Source organism: Cupressus sempervirens, chromosome 7 (genome assembly GCF_028749045.1).
Source record: "Cupressus sempervirens isolate cs-2001-9-10 chromosome 7, ASM2874904v1, whole genome shotgun sequence".
Taxonomy (NCBI): domain Eukaryota; kingdom Viridiplantae; phylum Streptophyta; class Pinopsida; order Cupressales; family Cupressaceae; genus Cupressus; species Cupressus sempervirens.
This window is the reverse complement of record NC_143124.1, coordinates 578,268,066-578,278,803: the sequence shown is the minus strand read 5'-3', so window position 1 is coordinate 578,278,803 and position 10,738 is coordinate 578,268,066. Positions and strand designations below refer to the sequence as shown.

Genomic DNA, 10,738 nt, shown 5'->3' with positions numbered 1-10,738 from the left:
CATATTGGATAATGTGATCTAGAAACCTTAGTCATAAGCAGAGGATTTTTGAACAAAATAATTGAAAAAAAAAGGAATGATTTATAATTCTCATCTCCTTGAGTATACATAAATCCATTTTTTATTCACAGTTTGATTATGCAGGTACGAGGCCAATGGATTTGCATTGAAAACATAAAACCCTTACAAATAGTGATGGAAAACTACGCTTTTAAAACAATTTCATCCGTGTGTAGCAACTCTTGATAACCTAATGAACTAATAAATATCCAACCAAATTGAATAAAACCAATTGGAAGCCCTAGATGATTTATAATTCTCGTCTTCCTGCGTATACACAAATCCATTTTTCATTCACAGTTTGATTTGGTAGGTGTGAGGCCAATGGATTTACATTGAACAATAAAAACTTTACAAACAGTAATGGAAAACTATGCTTTTAAAACATATTCATCCTTGTGTAGCAACATTTTCTACTCCTATTGATGAGTCTAGTCTATGGATTCCTATCATAAACTAAGCTTGACAATCTCATGCACATGACCTTGTAAGTGAGCATGTGAGGGCATAAATGGCTTATGACTTAATGCAAAATCTTCAAAAGAGTCTCATGAATGTAAGAAGTGTAGTTTGGATAAATTATTTAGACAATTATTTAATAATACGATCCCTTATCTCAGAGTGAGAAATGCTTCAATCAAAGAATAAATGAATCAATTTCCACCCTTACGATAAACCAGCACCTGCACCAGGGCAGGGTGCAAATGTATAGCCGATAGGGGGATTGTAGAGTAGGTTTACGATTATGTAACTGGTTGTATAAATTTTACAAATTATTTCTTGCAGCAAACAGATTTCTAAGCTCTCCAACAGTGATTCGCATGAGATACACAATTGAATTTTTAACAAAGCGGTATATTTTTACACTACATAAATTTCTTTTCCTTCAAAGACTACAAAACATGTGGAACACAAATTGGCACCAACTTCATGCAAAGAGAAATGAAAGAAGAAAACCAAATGTAGCTTTGCTATGTGAGCTAATAGATATATAGAGCATTTAACAGTTTAAATGAAAGTATAGAGAGATATAAGTAAGGTGGTTTGAAAAAGAGAAAGACAAATGAATCACATAGTAAACCCAGTACATCACATTTCTTGCCTACGCACGCTCATCGTACGTGTATGGAGATCTTTATGAGTGTGCCATCTTTCCTATGCAGCTGTGGCAATGTTACATCCATGTTACCTGGTTACACAATGCCACCAAAACTCATGTGCAAAATACATTACCATAGCCGTAGAGAATGAGGAAATCAGCCGGTTTGGTGCCATGCAATTTGCTGGAGTTGAAACACACATGGGCACACACCTTTTTTAGTATCCGACCAGTCCTATCGGCTTCCCGGGTGCATGACAATTTTACGTCAGGGTTCATTCACATAAGAGTAATCATCATTGCTGATTGCAATGCTCCATCCATAGTTATTTTTAAAAACTAGGAGGCTTAGTCTTGTCAAAAATGTTATAGCTGTTAAATTTCCTTGCCATTATCTTACGGTTCATAAAGGACTCCAATAAGAACCTCCATTGGGATGAACCGTAGGAGTTAAACCAGCTTGACATTTCTTTCTTGTGTTAAATACATGACAGCATCTTGACTCCGTCTCTCCCTTAGTGTTTGCAATTCACTATGCGACTCCTAGAAAACAAGAAAATATTTGCTAATGCATTAAATGCCAACCGAATAAGTGGGTGAACATTTAAAAGTAATTCTAGATCTGATTTATTTCTAAAATTCAGCTCTATAAGTCTCATCCACCGTAACTTACACACAGACTGTATAATAACCATTCTAAGTGCTTTTGTTCTTCATTATGAAAAGACTAGAGTGGAAGTGAACTTACATCCAAAGCTCCACTAAGAATATGATCATCAACCCCTGACAGTACAGAGATAGGATCCAAACTGCCAGCCAAAAAAAATTACTTTCATGTGACAAAAGACTGGTTGAAACAATAAACCCAAAAGTATAAATTGAAATTAGAAATTTCATTATAGCATATATTCCTTGCAATTTTATGCTTGAAGATCCTGATTTTTTTCCCAGGAACAAGACTCTTTGATGTATTAACAGAGAAGATTATGTGTAGGCACCGACCTTAATGGCTGTAAATCAGATAGAAAACATGATTTCCAGGAATGTGGTATATATCCCCAAGCTTCAGGTTTTGTTCGATCAAGTCATTCTTATGAACCCATCCCACTTTTGCAGAGACTAATAATACCCACATGCCCAAAATTGTTCATATCACCAACTCAAACAATTCATAAAAGAAAATCATATTCATGTGATAAGGACAAATAATTCATAACAAATACTGTAAATTATTTACCTCTCTCTATAATCTCAATTATGAATTTAGGTTACAATACCTGGTGTAGAACCTACGGTATTGTGACCAAAATTGAAAATAGTTAAAATGCAACAGTAGATGTTCTGCAAGCCAAAAAGTGATCCATTCATTTTGAAAAATAGAGTTTATACAAGTTTCATGGATCCCAAGGGTCACCATTATCCTTTGGACATGAAAATGAGAAGTCCACAAACTAATTAATTACAAAATAAACTCTAACAACTATAAAAATTATAAAAAATTATATTAAAATTTATGTCTAATTGTAGAAGTTGTAACTTTCTACTTGTAGCTCGAAATCACGAACTGTCAAAATTTCTGGAAAGATATTCTAGAGATCTACATTTATAGTCCATAGTCTTAAGCATAGCGCTATGAATTCTTGTCCCTACCGAAGCCTAGAAATGCCTTAGAGACCTCCAAAAATGCAAAATACTAAAACATAAAAAATATTAGAAAAATGGATTTCTCGATATTTTTCCATTTTTGCTTGTGCCAACATCCTCTGCATCTTCTTGGACTGTGTTTTATAATTCCTTCCTCCTTAAGAGGAAATGGGCCCCATTTCATCCACACTTTGCATCAAATGTGGAAAATGAAGCTGGATTTGTTCACGTGTAAGCCATTTTCCTTGTTGAACAAATTGTCCTGCTTTTACCACACGATACAAATAGATTTTATAGTTCCTCAAATTCTTCATGACAACTTCCACAATTTGATTACTTTGAAATGGATTGACAACTTCTGGATTCAATTCTATATGACTGATTTCTTCAGTAACATCTGTAATATCTGGTAAAGGAGGGAAATATGGCTTCAACAATTCTACATTGAAGACTGGGTGAATACCCAAAAATGGAGACAAGTTGAGTTCACATGCATTTTCACCAACTTTCTTTATAATTTTATAAGGACCATAGTGAAGAGGGCGAAGCTTCCTATGAGGGCCTTGTAGGCGTTCCTTCTGGAAATGCAACCATACCTTATCCCCAACCTAAAAATTATGAGGAGTTTGATGCTCATCATGCTTTTGTTTATACTTCTTAGTGGTCTACTCCAAAATTTCATGAACTTGCTGCTACAAATGATGAATTCTATCAATGAACTTCATTTCTTTGTCCTCCTTATCCAAGCATGGTACCAAGTCAAGTTGCATGATAGGAATATAAACATTTATTGGTGCTAAGGGCTGATATCCAAGACAAACTTCAAATGGGCTATGGCCAGTTGAACTATGAATTGCCCTGTTGTAGCTATATTGTACATAGGGAAGGCTCTCATCCCATGTACGAGGATGTTTGGAGTGATACATACATAGGATTTGAATAATTATTAAATTAACAACCTCTGTTTGACCATCTGTTTGAGGGTGGAAAGAAGTAGACTTTGTTAGTTTTGTGTCCATCATTGCCCATAATGAGGACCAAAATTTACTACGAAAGTGACTATCCCTATCTGAAATAATGCTTTTTGGTAGCCCAAAATGAACCCAAACATGCTCAAAAAAAGAGTTTTGCAGTTTCTTTAGTAGAGATTGCCTTTCAACAAGCCACCAAAATTGCCATTTTTGAAAATCTGTCAACTACAACACATACACAATCATGCCCATGTTTTGTGGTAGGAAAACCAGACATAAAATCCATTGAAATTGAATGCCAAGGTTTATTTGGAATAGGAAGAGGTAAATATAAACCTAGCTTATGATTTGCAGGCTTTGCAATAGCACATGTTGTATATGCTTGAATGTATTTCAGCACATCATTTTTCATTTTTGGCCAGCAAAAATATATTTGTAGTATAGCAGTAGTCTTACCTATTCCGAAATGACTAGCAACCTTACTGTAGTGAGCTTCCCATATTAACTTCTTACGTTCCTCTTGAGGAACACATATTTAGCCAAAGTGACAGAGCATTCCATCTTGCAAGTAAAAATCATTCACATGCTTACCTTCCACTAGCTAAGTATAAACATCAGAAAATTCATTATCATGTCCATACAAGTGGGCCCAATTTTCTGTTTGGTGACCACATGATTCTAATACCATACTTATTCCTGCAATTGGAGGCCTACTCAGGCAATCTGCTACCTTATTGGTGCTTCCTTTCTTATGATGAATGTTGACATGAAATTGTTGAAGATAAGTTGACCAACTTTGATGGCTACCATTCTGTAATTTACCTTGTGCTTGCAAAAATTGAAGGGGTTTGTGATCTGTGTGGATGATAGTCTCCTTTCCTAATATATAATGTTTCCATTGCTTACAAGCTTAAACAATAGCATATAGTTATTTGTCATAGGTGAGATATCTACACACTGTATCAGATAAATTCTCATTATGGTAGGCAACTGGATGTCCATGTTGCATGAGGATTGCTCCCAATGCATATTTTGATGCATCAGTTTGTATTTCAAAAGACTATTGTAAATCAGGCAAAGATAAAACTAGTGTAGAACATAACCTTTGTTTTAACTCCTCAAATGCTTGTTGTTGAGCACCCGTCCACTTGAATTTCACTTTCATACCTCCTCATAATAAATGATTCAAAGGCCAAGACAAATGTGAAAATCCAAACACAAATCTATGATAAAAGTTAGCTAACCCCAAGAAGCTACGCAACCTTGTGAGATTCCTTGGAGTAGGCCAATCTTTAATTACCTGAATTTTTTCAAGATCAACATGAACACCTTCACTATCAATAACATATCTTAAGTACTTAATAGTTTGCATACCAAAATAAAAATTTTCTTTATTTGCATAGAGTCCATGGTTTTGTAATGTAGAAAGTATTTGTTCCACATGTTGCAGATGTTCTTCCCAAAATTTATTGAAAATTAGAATACCATATAGATATACAACTACAAATGAGTCAGTGAATGGTCTTAGAACATCATTCATCATCCTCATAAATGTGGCTAGGGCATTTGTGAGACCAAAAGGCATCACCAACCATTCAAATAGTCCTTCTTTAGATTTAAACACAGTCTTCCATACATCTGTTAGATCAATTGGTACTTGATGGTACCCAAATTTTAGGTCAATTTTAGTAAAGAATTTTGCCCCTCTAAGCTAGTGTAAGAGATCATCTATCCGAGGAATTGGATATCTATTTTTTACAATCATCTTATTCAATGATTTCTAATCAATACAAAGCCTCCATGTGCCATCATTTTTCTTTGCAAGAACAATTGGGCTACCATAGGGAGATACACTTGGGCGGATATGTCCTTTCTGAATTAATTCTTGTATCTGCCTTTTTATCTCATCATTCTCTAGAACTAATCTCCTATATACTGGCTCATTAGGCAATGGAGTTCCTGGTACCAGATCAATAGACTATCTAACTTGGCAATGTGAGAGTACCCCTATTGGTAACTCAAACACATTCTGATATTTTGTTAAAATCTTATCCATTGATCTTTGTTGTTTTGTTGTGATGGACACCAAGGAATGGGAATTACACACATTTTCTTTTGTCCCTTTGGACGGATCATTAATAACACAAATGTACCTGTTTGGGCTATTAACCTTCTACATTGTTTTGCACTAATCAAAGATGTAGAGTGTGCATGACTTACCTCTGGAATCTAGTACTTTTTTCCACCTAATTTGATTGTCATGCTTCATGGCCTTAACTTATACACTCCATGATGTTGATATATGTATGGCTGCCCCAATAGAATATCACACACAACAAGAGGAGCTATATCACATATCACATCATCTTTGAATGATTTTATGGAATATGAAAGGTGACATTGCTTGTTTACTTGAATGTCTCGTCCTTGGTTCACCCACCCCATAGAATATGATTGTGGGTGTGATGTTGTCTTCAGATTCAATCTCTTTACAGTCTCAGAAGATGTCAAATTTTTTTGACTACCACTGTCAACAATAAAATGTAAAGCTTTTCCTCCTACCCACATTTGTGAATGGAATAATCTCTCTTCATGATCATGACCAAATACTTTTGGAGTAGCCATAGTGGCATATGGGTCAACCTCAATGATTTGTTCATCCTTTTGTTTTCCAACTTCTATCATATCAGGTTTAATAGCTTCTTCATGGGTTTCCATCATTAAATTCTTTATAGTTCTACAATCTTTAGTGTTATGAGAGAGACTTTTATGGATTTCACACCACATACCTGATTCTTGCCCTATTTTCTTTACCCCCCATGTCTTCTTTGTTGGTGAATTTGGAGATGGTTCCTTGGCTATTTGTTTTCCCATTGACTTATTACCTTCACCTTTCCATTTGTTGTTCATTGGATTTTCTCTCCTCCCTCTTTGTTTGAACTTCTCCTCAATTTTTGATGCATATTTGAAAGCATTGGGTAATGTTTCTATATTCAAGAAATTCATTTAAGTCTGAATGTATCTATGAAGACCACTCTTATACTTCAAAACACGATGTTTTTCTTGAGTCATTGATGCCAAGTTTTGCATAGAGAGCATGAAAAATGTTGGTGTACTCCTGAATTGATTGGTCTTTCTTCTTTCGGAGTAATTGTCATTGCATATATTTTTGTTCATAGGTATCCTCGGGGTAATATTCTTGTTTTATATGCTTTGCAAATTTTTCCATGTGGGTTTTCCATCAAATAATATAGAAAATTCATGTCCATCCTGAGATTCTTGGGTTTCTTCAGTTGTTAAGTGTACCTCCCATACCAACTTCACATGATTCTCAGCTTTGAGGAGGGCGAAGGCTATCTTTTCAATATTTGAGAAATTATTAACACAAAAATACCTCTCCAATTTGGACAACTAGTCATCAACAGAATCTACATCAATTTTTCCTTGAAAAGTTGGAAAATCAAAATTTACCTACATCTTGAATGGGATTTTCCTGCCAAAGTTTGAATTGCTTAGACTAGCATGTAACTCTTGTTTTTCTAGCATTCGTGAAAATTGTTGCATCATTTCTTCATGTTTTTTATTTAACGCCTCTTCTACCAGCATTTTGAGGGATACATCTATCCCTTCCAATGATTGTTTTTCCATCTACGATCGTGTGTGTCTCAAAGGAAGATAATCTGAGAGATCTCTCGTGGCCAATCCCAACCTTTGATAAGCTGACCGCGTATGATGGGACATACAGGAGCGAACAAGCTCTAATACCACTGATCTGAACTATGAATTCAGGTTACAATACTTGGTGTAGAACCTGTGGTATTGTGACTAAAATTGAAAACAGTTAAAATGCAATAGTAAATGTTCTGCAAGCCAAAAAGTGATCCATTCATTTTGAAAAATAGAGTTTATACAAGTTTCATGGATCTTAAGGGTCACCATTATCCCTTGGAAATGAAAACAAAAAATCCACAAACTAATTAATTACAAAATAAACTCTAACAACTACAAACTATATTAAAATGTATGTCTACTTGTAGAAGTCGTAACTTTCTACTTGTAGCTTGAAATCACGAACCATCAAAATTTCTAGAAAGATATTCTAGAGATCTACATTTATTGTCCAAATTCTTAGCGTAAGTGTAGCGCTATGACTTCTTCGCCCCATTGAAGCCCAAAAATGCCCCTGAGACCTCCCAAAATGCAAAATACTAGAACATAGAAAATACCAAAAAATAAGATTTCAATTGACCACTCTACCATGAAAACCATATCTGAACTATAAAAGTAAGGCAAAAAGGAGGACTTTGGTTCCATTGTTACGAAGCCTAATTCAAGGTAGCCTCTTCTCATTCCCCCTCTTTCTTCTTCTTCTTACTCCTTGTATCCTCTTTGCATGATTCTAATCTCCCTTGCTTTTGACCTAATCAACTCTTTGGATTTCTCAAGAATAAAAATGCTCTCTGGCTCTTCAGGATCATGATATAAATGTTGATGGTATGCAAGTCTACAACAATCTCGACACAAGTTCCCAAATACACACAGGAAAATATCTATTTAAGTGGCAAAAAAAATCACAAATTACTTGTGCCAAGTTCTTAACACTGTGTTTGGAAAGTACTATATGTCTTTTAAAGAGACAATCGGTTCTGTGGGAAGGATCAATTTTACTTGGTGTCAGGAGAGAAAATCTCTACTCATCCCAACACAACCTTGCAAGCACCTTTGTGAGTCAAAATGCAGCTCTGTAGTCGGTATGGTGGTGGTGCCTAGGAGTCCTCTGGATAGTTTTTGTCAATCAAACGGTGATGTCATTTCCAATAATCATATTTTTGAGGAATGGTGGTGTCATTTCCAAAAATCAAATTTCTGATCCAAGCAGTTGCATAAGATGATTCTAGTGGCCTTTGACCATGGTGAGAAAACCTATTCGCTAATAAATAAGTTTATCAAATGAAGTCATCTTATATAGTGTGTTGTATAACTAAATTACACTATATAGTCATTTGAAAATGAGAAAACAATGTTATTTATAGACCCTCCATGTCTACTTCCCTATCCCTATTTTTATATCTCTCTTATTCACAAACATTACCACTTGTTCCTCCCTCTCTATGCCTATTTTATTTTAGCACTCTTTACCATTCACTCTTATCTATCTATATCCCATTTCTCATATCTCTTTGATTTATTCTATCTATGTACTCTATCTGTATATCTATCAACTATCCATCTATCAACTCATATATATTTATTTCTCCCCCTCCGCTCTTACTATTTCTCTCCCTATCATTGCCTTCTTCTTTGTTGAGAAAATTCAATCAAATTCTTTCATGTCAACTCTTAAAAGAACCTTTGCTTAGTACCTAATAAGATAAAATATGGATTTCCATTGAAACATTCCATAACCTTTGTTGAACTAAATTTGCAACAAAATGCACCCTATAAATGTGAAGAGTGCATTCTCTTACATGGGTGTTTTTATGGTCAAATATATGAAGCATTTCAATGAGGTTTATTTATGCCTCTTAGCTTGTTTGCAAGCTCAAGTAATCTCTTCATGGACTTAAGAAAACTCATCAATCTTTTCATGATCTAAGATTGATGGTTTTCTTCCATTTTCAATTTGATACATTTATTCAAATCACATACTCTACACATGATGGATGGTGATAAAAAAACACTCCTATTCACACATGCATGTTAAAAAATAAATATAATTCTTTTATCTAAAGCTGCTTAATTTTCATTTAGCATATGATGAATCAATCTATTTTACAACAAAAACACCCCTAATTTTATAAAAAGAATATTTACTTTTACAAAAAATTAACAAAAAGCCCATTTTATAAAAAATAAAACTAAATTTTAGTATTGATTCTAGTGATAATCTTATTTCCTTATCACATATTCATCAAAAATACATTTTTAAAAATAAATTCTTCCATTATCTCCAAATCTTATATTAATGCAATCTATTTTTATATAAAAATTATATATACACAACTATTAACATTTAATATTTTTCTTTATAATAAATAAATAAATATTTAATTTTAGAGTATTAAAAATCACTATGTATAAGTTTCCCATCTTTCAAACTAAGGATTTAAAAACCTAATGCAGGCTCTTGTTGTAGATATGTGAATCAAAATTTTTTGAATCCTTTGCAACATGTGCATATGCATTTTGTTCATATCTTGCAATCAAATCATTTATGAGAATACATTTCTGTAAAATAATTTATCAAATAATTTGAATCCATTGTCTCTACTACCATATTTTTTAAATTTTGAACTGTAATATTTGATAAGAATGGCAGTTTTGATGAAAGCCTCACCAATTGTCCAAAAACTTGCAAACTAACACACCCCTAACGAATGGCTCCTTCTTAAGGTGGATTTCAAACTCCCACTCTAGCTTTTCCCACCCATCGTCCGCTGGTTGCTTCAAGGGAGATTCCTCATTCCCAGGGCGCGGCTCTGGATGCTCCTCCTCCTACGACACGAATTGTTCCTAATGTTCTTGCTCTCACTATCCCTGTTGTTTCTGTTGCTCTCCATGTTTTTGGGTCTCAGGCTGTTGTGGGGAGATCTACTATCTCCTATGCAGATGTAGCTTCTTACGAGGCAGGTATTGGTGGTCCTTTTGTGAAATGGGTTTCTCGTTTGGCTGTGCCTATTTCTGTAAGTAACCTGCTTGTGCTCTACCTAGATTTAGATATTGTTGATGAGTTCAAGACATATGAGGTGGATTACTCTGCTATTGCTGTTATTTTTTCATTTTAGGGGTTTTTGGCCCTCTCTTTCGGATTTGCATTCTTAGATCTCCAAATTTTGGGAACTTATCATTTTAGATTTAGTTCATATTTACCTTGTGACAAGGGTTTTTTTATTGTGAAATTTGCAAATGTTGAAGATGGAAAGTTTATCATGTGTCATGGTTTCTCTTAGGAGGAGAGGTTCCC

At 34.5% G+C, this 10,738-nt stretch overlaps 1 pseudogene; it reads right to left on the bottom strand.

Annotated features, from left to right (window-relative positions):
- Window positions 1-1,118: 1,118 nt before the first annotated feature.
- LOC149548070 (vicilin-like seed storage protein At2g28490) lies at window positions 1,119-10,036 on the bottom strand (annotated as a pseudogene).
- Window positions 10,037-10,738: the final 702 nt, after the last annotated feature.